The sequence below is a fragment of the Aulonocara stuartgranti genome (genome assembly GCF_965226115.1).
Source record: "Aulonocara stuartgranti genome assembly, chromosome: 2".
Classification (NCBI taxonomy): Eukaryota; Metazoa; Chordata; class Actinopteri; order Cichliformes; family Cichlidae; genus Aulonocara; species Aulonocara stuartgranti.
The window spans coordinates 33450286-33459503 of NC_138940.1; the positions used below are offsets into that span (position 1 = coordinate 33450286).

Sequence of the window (9218 nt, forward strand, 5' to 3'; positions counted from 1 at the left end):
GCTCACAACTACGTTAGGTCAAGTTTGGTTTGCTTCAGTCAGGTATGATATCTGTCACATGTTAAGGTCTTCAGATGATAAAACTTGAAGGAGAATTATAGTTTTCTTTCAACTGGGCATATTTCCCATGTGTGAAGCTAAATTTCTCTGTGGTCATACTGTCAAAGTCCTTCTGATATCGTCTTCTGAGGAATATGAGCACCTAAATCTAATAGTGGATTATGCCATGAACTGTATATATATTATACACAGACCTTGAGGTTCATTTGCTCACAATAAGAGTCATTTATATATATGTGTGTGTGTGTGTGTTAGGGATTTAGGCGCACAAAGATCTTCAAGAAATGTCAAAACCATTTAGGAAGAAAAGTTACTATCCTGAGAAAAATCTGAAAATACAACTGCTCCCTGATGATCATGTATCATCTGTGTGTGTGCTGATAACAAAGTTCAGAAAGTTTTCAAAACAAAGCATAAAGTCTGGAAATGCTGCATTCATTCCATGAACACTGGACCAAGGGAAATCTGAGTCGACCCACACAGTGAGATTGATCCAGAGCTGAAATTTGCTTTCCTGCTGAAAACACTGAAATTCGTCTCCAGGTTATAGACCAGGGCCAAGGTTAGAAACTTTTCCCCCCCAAGCCTAGGAAGTGTTGTGTCCCTAAAGTGACACCTGAGTCCTAATTGACTTTTGTGATGGCTTGTTAGATAGCCCCGATTCTATTCTGAAATTCCCACTGAAGTCCTTCATTTTCACTGTGAGCCACTGAGTCTTAACAAGATGCCCATTCCTCTAGGCAGGCTGCTATGATTCTCCTGAGGGCAAACAGAACACTCTCTCTCCTCGTATTTCTTAGAAAGGGACTCCCTCGGGTGATGACAGGGGGGCCAGGGATCAAGAAAAGTGTCACTATAACACTCTCACTCTTAAACTCGAGTTCTTTCTTCACCTCCAGTAAATCCAGATAATTGAACCTGATGCCCAGAAAGAAGCCTGACTTCAGTAGTTATGTGAATCTCAGTGATATTCACGGCCAGTGCTGGAATGCCACACAGACTCCAGAAAGCCGAGTTTGCTAAAGTCTAAGTGTGCTTTTTAGGTTTTAGAATTCTGTTGGGGACATTTGGCGAAATGAGCATTTCAGTGCATCTGACAATATATCCATAGGTACACAATATTGACAGATCGGCATCTTATCTTGGTTAATATCCTGTTTAAAACATCGCCTCATTATTGATTGTGCAGTTGACTTTAAAATGCAATATTAGGAGTCTTCTCAAAGAAACCAAGTAAGAGTGACTTTTAATGAAATAAAATTGATTCATCAAAATGCCATTTAGATCTTTAAAGATAATGTTATAGCTCGAGAACTTTATAAATGTAATAAATTTACTGGTCACATTGGTGCCAAAGATTCCTAAATGCTCTTTATAAAGTGGGAATCTTCTCTACCCTTCCACTCTGAAGGACGTCCCTTGTGTAACATAGTTCCCATGAAATATTGTTTACAGACGACTTGTTTATAATTAACTTCATTTTATAATAGGAACTTCTTCTGAGCAACGTGTGACAATGATGGCTGTTCAGTATACATATTTCTAAATGATGTTTTCTCTGAGGGTTTTGAACAAATTTGCTGTACAAGGATAGCCAGTGGCCCAAGACTATATATGGACTTTGTAGTTATGCATCAAATGTTTTGGAAAATTGTTCCTTCTTCATAACAATAGCAATTTGCTTTGTTTTTGTATTGGAAAACACTTTTGTTCTCGGACATAATTGCCTCAAATAGCAGCTTGTTCCAGATGAGAGAGAGATGACTAAACACAAGTGATTTGTGGCAAGACTGAGGTCAATTAAGATTAGGAGCCTGGACTGCTGCTGAATTTCTGTTTGTAATTCAAGGATTTGAATTGATTCACAACACAAGAAATAGCAATACAGACAGACACACACACAGACAAATAGATAGCTATAGATAACGGCAATTTCATAATTAAGTGTTAATAATTTCATGAATTAGGGCGACTCAGCCGTGTTTTACAGTTCCCTCTTCTTTTCCCGCTCCAGCTGTGTGTTTTAGAAGCGACTGTTGATCATTAGCACTTCTCCCACATTGTGCAGTCTCTGGCATCACTCCCTGCTCTGTCATTGGCACACTCTCACATCTTGTGTTTTAAATTGTAGGAGGCAAAGAATGGAGCTATGTGGGGCTTGTTTGTTAACGACACAACACCCTCATGAGTTTGTGCTGGCAGCATGCCTAGCCACCAGAACTGTGGCGCACTACACTAGAAAACTGGAAGTGAACCCACTCTCATTTTTAAACGTGCATATTTATTTAGTCGTTTACGCAGCAGTCATTAGGGCTATGCGCGCAGCTTTTTTTGTTGTTTTTTTCCTGTGATCTACTCGGGCTAATTATATCAAACTTGCTCTTTGGGTTTAATTTGTTTACAATAGATGGTATAAATGAGGCCTTTACTCCCATGGATTCACAGATGATTGAAATGTTGCACTGAAATGCAGCTGCACCGTGTTTACAGCTTAACCACAGAGTCCCACACCACCAACTCAGTTATTGCCCTTTGATTGGACTTATGCAGCAGTTTTACAAAGTTTGGCACATACCTTGCAAACTAGTGCGGTAATATATGGGGGCACTGAGGCAGAGATAACAAACAAGCATATCGCACACATCAAAAAAGCAATTGCAAGTATCCATGAAGGCACAATATGTAAGTACATGACAACGATGACATCTAAAAAGTTATATTGTATAATGATGAAAGCAAACACCAGAGACCAATAAAAAAGACAGCCTACAGATTTTGCTTTCATTGTTAACTTGTTATTTGATAAAAAGTTTAAGTTTTTACCTCAAATGTACCTAAAAAGGAACATGGGACAATGTAAAAAGGAACATGGAGCAATGTTCCTTTTTATCAAGTGAATCCACTTCTTAAAAAGTGTCTATCAGACACGTCTCTGTCTGCTCTCAGACAGACACATGCTGTCTGCTCTCAGGTTTCACGGCACTCAAACAGAAAAAAATGAAGAGATTTTATCTGAGTGTTGCTGGGAACTTTCAGCAAGAAACTTCAGTTAAGTACTCACGTTCAACGGGCATTAGATGGTCACCATACACCTGTGTGAAGTGAAGCTGATATATATTGCTCTGTGGTATTATTTAAATAATCCATGAAAGCTCTTAAGGGGGCACCAGACAACTGTAACTGGCTTATAAACATTTTATAATAAGCAGAATGATAGTGTATTACTCTGATGGGATTCTGGAATTATACATTAATGAATAGAGCTCGGTCTTGTTCTAAAACCATTTCTGAGTGTGAGGCTTTAAGTGATGGAGCCCATACTTAGAGAGCAAGAGTGCTGAGAATCTGTGAGTCTTGTCATGCATACTCCACAACTGCATTGCACACAGGGCTTAAAGCAAGAAAAAATGTCTCTGCTTGAAACATATAATTCGTGAGAGTATGAAACAAGCAAGTCATTTACTCAAAACTGAGCATGTTTATTTAATTTTCTTCATACCAAGTGTATATGGCAGCTAGAAAATGTGACGGAACACCTTTTCATAAAACACGGACACGAATAGAAGACCCATCAAGGGGGAACTGTGGGATACTTAATTTTCTGCATTCTGTGAAATTCTGTGCACCAATTTGCACCTTTTTTCTGTATCAGTCGGTGCGACTGTTTTAGTTTGCAAAAGGAAAAGCAGTCCTAATGGAAAAGGTCCTGGTATTACTTTCCAATATATACTTTCCTGTATAATACATTTTCTCAATTAATATTGTCAGTGCTGAGTCAAAAAACAGACAGATTTTATATACTTTTATCAAACAACTCGGTGACTTCTTTTAGTTTAAGAGCAGCTTGGGTCTGACACTGACTTACCTGACTAAAGGTAGCTAACTAACTACTAACTACAACCAAGGGGAACAAAGTGTACAAGTGTGTAAGTTACAAGTTTAATGTGATGGGACACTGTTAAAATCCTTTACACTTTACAATGTACTATTCTTGAATAACTTTATTCATGTTTTCTTTTTTCTTAATATTTTTACATAAAAGACTAATCATTATAAAAATGAAAAGAACTTCTGCTTCCAGTTGGTCAAAATACCAAATTCAGCTTTTCCTATGAACACTGGCTCAGTCACAGGTTCTGTATTAATTTGACTATTAAATAAACCACAGGTAGGTTATATTTCATTCTTGGAATAAATATTTGCATGATCTGTATCAGTCATTTTCTGTCATGTCGAGATACTGTAGGCATTTCAGTTTCATATGTAAATGCTCTGTAAGGCATAGGGAGCCCTCATGTTACGTGCCTGCTTTCATAGATGTGCACAATAACAAAAGTATGTGGGTGCGGGTGTGCGGGGGTGGGTGCACGCGCTGCCGAGACGGACTTGTCCCTTCTTGTCCCCTTTTTTTGTAGTTTATGAGACTAAAAGCACAGCTTAGCGATCTGCAACAAGCCAGATGGATGATAGCTGTGGTGCATATCGCAACCTGTTTCACAAAGCAAGAACACAATGTAATTATTTCTAAATGTGAGTCTTCACGTTAACTTGAAAGGTTGGTTCACAGAAAATGCATTACTCACCACTTTCTCTGTAGAAAATCGTACCTCGGAACCATAATCATGTCCAAACAGGACTTTCAAAGCCGTAAAGAATATCCATGGTGGCTATCTTCGAAATTTTTAACACTTCCACTTCCTCTTGGTCTCTCACTAGAATATGTGGCATAATGGATGTATTAATCCATAAGATTGAAACAAGGATGCGAAAACAAAGAGAACAACGTTGGTGCTCATGTTGAGGCAACACTTCATTGAGAAATACTGTAAATAGTTGGGGGGGGGTTAAGCAGGTCTACTTTACTCAGACAAAAAATAGAGATCATGGCTGTACACACACATGAACATCTATATACATTTTTCATGACAACTGCAAAATTGTCATGGAAAATATTCATCTTTGCACGAATATTTTCCATGAACATAAATATCTATTGTCGAATCTAAAACTGAAATGAAAAGCCAGAGACTTTTAAGCCCAGTACGCATTATGAGACACAAAAGAAAATTGCACTTCTCTTTTTATTAGTCCTGCCAGTATATACTAGTAGATTATGCGCGTTATCACTCTTATAAAGATGAATCAAGCCAAAGAGAGAATGCATCAAATTATCAAGATACTGCCAAGGGTATTCATGTTTGTACAAGGTTTAGCAGTGGGGGTGGAAAACAGTTGTAGGTTGTCAGAAACCTTTGAGGATGAATAAATATGATGAAGGGCCTTAATTATGTGATTGCTGGCTTGGAAACCATATCACTGAAAATAGACAAGAGCGCGGCAGGGGGGTAAAGAACTCCTACACTCTTCACAGAGGGAGAATGACAGGTATTTTCTGCCGGGTGTTTGAATGGTAGATTTCTACATTGTGCATCTTTGTGCACCTGTATGATATGATGATATGACACTGACTAGGTCTAAATATATGTGTATACACACCTCACTTGGCAGAGCTCAAGGAAGAGAATAATCTGAAGCAACATGTTAAGTAAATTCCAGTTAAAGTTGAGTCTGAGACATGAGTTCATTGTTGTACCTGTTATTATATGTTCACAAAGACACATACTGGGGTTCCTCAGTTACTCTGCTGACTGGGTTTTGGACATAATGCTGTATAGCTTTGATACACAGACATGGATAACCTTATTTCTTCCACTTTGTCTCTTTTAAATCAAACTTCCACACCATTATGTGTGCAGTTTAATGTCAACAAAACACTGCGACAGCAGTTTTTACTTTTACTACTGGGATTATAAATATAACATTACATACTAAACTCCTACTCAGACTACTCCTACCTTTCAGCGAAACGTTTTCATACTTTTCTGCTGAAGTGTTCTTTACTAGAAGGGGGCACCTCAGGTAGAAGTGACTACTCTGTTAATTGGTTTATTCATAGCAACAGTGTACCCATCACCGGATATCAAAGGCACATGTGTGTCATTAAACTTGAATAAGACTCTAAAGCGTAACCAATAGCCAACTCTGTGCATGTGATGATATCCCCTGGCAATGTGAATGTTACATTTTAGTAATAACAATAGACACATCTCATCCAGTTGTGAAGTGTAAAACAGCTCCACAGCATAGCCATGCTAGAATCATAGGTAGCATTCCTGTATTGCAATGGCAAATATCACAAAGAGAAAAAAAAAAGAAACTTGGATGTTTATTCCCATGCAGCTAAGGCACAAAGATGATGTTATTATTTCCTCAGATCAATAATTTTCAGGACTACAACAATAAGATAATGGAAGAAAAAAAACACCTCTTGTGGGCCCATTTTGTTTTTTAGCACAACAAATATGCCATATCTAATGTTCACAATAAGTTGACTTAACACAGAGCTCTCTATTGATTCTATTTCCCTACAGCTCTTTCACACTCTAATCACACTAACAAAACAATGAGACAGGTGCTCCTTGAAGATACTGGCAGCACCATTAAGTATTTAACAACAATGGTGCACCACAGTAGATTCATAGTATTCTATTCTAGGGTAACCCACTTATCACAAGGGTGTAAATGTAAACGCAGATGTGTATAATAGTATTCCTACATGTTTATGCTAATGATGGGGGTAGGTATGATGTCTAAGGAAAGTTTTAAAAAATAGCCATTCAAATTTTTAACAATTGCCTGTGTATGCATACTAAAAACTGAAGAATTCAATGTTGTATTTGCACGTCATATAATTTCCTTGTTCTCTATATGCAAGTCTCCCTGTGTGATCCACTGCAGATGTAAAATTTTCTGCCATGGAGACTTTGTTTCAGCTTCATAGATCATTCCATCTCTATGCACTACAAGAGATGAAAAATGTCTTTAAAGCGAGAGTGCACAGTTGTCACATTGTTCAGATGCGTAACCTTGCTCTCTGTAGTCCCACAGCAGCATGAGCTTTCCTCACATGGAGCAAGCTCTATTGCCCTTTTTTGTTGAACCACAATACCTCAGGGTAAGAGTTTGGTCTGGCCCAGTTGACTGTCAACGAAGCAGTTTAGCATTTTTTTGTCTTTTCCAAGCCTGAGGAGGAAGTATAATTGAGAAATCAGTAGTGCCTTTTCCCTCTCCTCAAAGTCATTTGCTTACATAGTGTGTTCCCACACCAATCATCAGCTTAGCAGCTTAGCTGTATTTGTACTTGAAGATTGTATGGCTGTTGCCGTTAGCTGTCTTATCCAGATAGCGACTGTGAAGGAGAGTAGAAACTTTGGCTTTAACTTGCACATAACACTGATCCATTTGTTGTGTGATTGTCTTACTGAAAATCAGTGATTACAATCACTTCCAATGGATCAACATCTGTGGTTGAATTACCTCAGAAATGCACACACAGACACAACAAGCCAGAATAATCTTGCAGAAGTCAAACACTGAATAACAATGCTGTCACTTGAATAAGTCTTTTCAACAGAGCAGCAGATTTTGTTAATGCTTCTGAAAGATTTGTCAAACAAAAGAAGAAAATATAGTCTTTTGGTAAACCAGTCCAGCAGCGATTTCATTCCAATCATAGAAAGACAAATTCATTGTACTGGGCATAAAAGATTACCAATCATTTTTCAGAGAACTGCTATTGACTAGTGATGGGATTTCCGGCTCTTTTTAGAGAACCGGCTCTTTCGGCTCTGAATCGGCTCTTCAGATTGTTTTGTTGCTTTAATTAATTTATTATTAACAATAATATAAAATTATGCACCAAAGGAATTACTAATGTAAAAAAATGTGCTTTTATTTATATATGTTTATATATAAATATATGCAGTGGCCCCTAGAGACAAAGCACGTACAAACTCCAAAAAGCACGTACAAACTCCAAAACACATTTCTAGCGTTAACTGAACTTCCAAAACAGAGCTACCTAGATGACTTAAATTACACAATTGAAAGCATATGTGTATTGTTTGTGTATTTATACACAAGCACTCATATATATTCAAATAATTTAAAAAAATGTTCATTTACCTGTTACTACCACACACCAAATCAGGTCGTTGGTACTTGCTGGCTTTTGTAGCCACTGGGTAACAAAGCTCAACACTGCGCCTAGCATGCTGGAGCACTTCTGTGGTCTTTTGTACGTGCTTCAGAGTTCGTACGTGATTTGAAGTTTGTATGTGCTTTGTCTCTAGGGGCCACCATAAATAGACATTTATTTATTCACTCCACATAAAATGTAATAAATATATCATATAATACAAAAACCAACTATTCACATTTCAACTTTTAACTATTTAAATTTTCAGCTTTTTCCTTTTAAGTGAAACAACACAAAACACTGCAAACCACAACACAATTAAATATAAATTAAAATATGAAAACAAAAAGAACATGCACATTCTCTGTCATATGGACCTGCATGAATAAACCTGAACCTTTATCGTCTGCAACTGAAAATAGTTGGGGATGATCACTATACCTTTCTAATGTGTTGTTGTTGTCCCTGGCTCTTTCTCTGTCTCTCCCTCCTGCTCTGTTCCTGTGCTACTGAGTGTAACTGCTGCCCCTCCCCTCTCATCCCAGCGTAAAGCACAAGGCTCGCATGCGGAGTGAAGCGGAAAAAGAAGTGCGAGAGAGAGGGTGAGAGAAAGAAAAAAAACCCACGGCTCGCGATCCGGCTCTAAGAGCCATTTCGTTCGCAACCGACACATCACTACTATTGACCTGCTCTAGGGCAGAGGTGGGTCGAGTACCCAAAAATTGTACTCAAATAAGAGTAGCATTACTTTAAAATATTATTACTCAAGTAAAAGTGAAAAGTAGTCATCAAAAAAGTTACTCAAGTAAGAGTAAAAAAGTACTTGGAGAAAAGACTACTCAAGTAGCGAGTAACTGTTTGAAATGTCCAATTTATTTTTTAAATAAATGCTATCAGACAAAAATAAATAAATACACAAATTTTAGTATTTTCAAAAGGAATATATGTAAAAACAACAAAATAAGGCACAACAATTCTAATTTCCAGATTTCAGTTTTTCACAACAAAGCTTTTTTCATCAATGCCTACAGTAAATATATAAACAGTGCAAACAATTTCCAGTGACAAGTATGTGACCTTTATCTTTTTTTCTTTTGCCTGGGTGGCAGCTCTCCGCTTC

The 9218-nt window shown here is 37.7% G+C and overlaps 1 protein-coding gene across 2 annotated transcripts in view; it reads right to left on the bottom strand.

Annotated features, from left to right (window-relative positions):
- The window catches only part of pcdh11 (protocadherin 11), a 202619-nt gene extending 193918 nt beyond the window's left edge, over window positions 1–8701 (bottom strand). Inside the window, exons 1-2 of one of the 2 annotated variants that reach the window (XM_082555733.1) lie at window positions 8540–8701; window positions 6987–7143 (exon numbers count right to left, since the gene is read on the bottom strand). The gene's annotated coding sequence lies outside the window, so the exon portion shown is untranslated. The remainder of the gene's footprint in view (window positions 1–6986; window positions 7144–8539) is intronic. The other variant, XM_082555734.1, reaches the window with a different exon arrangement.
- Window positions 8702–9218: the final 517 nt, after the last annotated feature.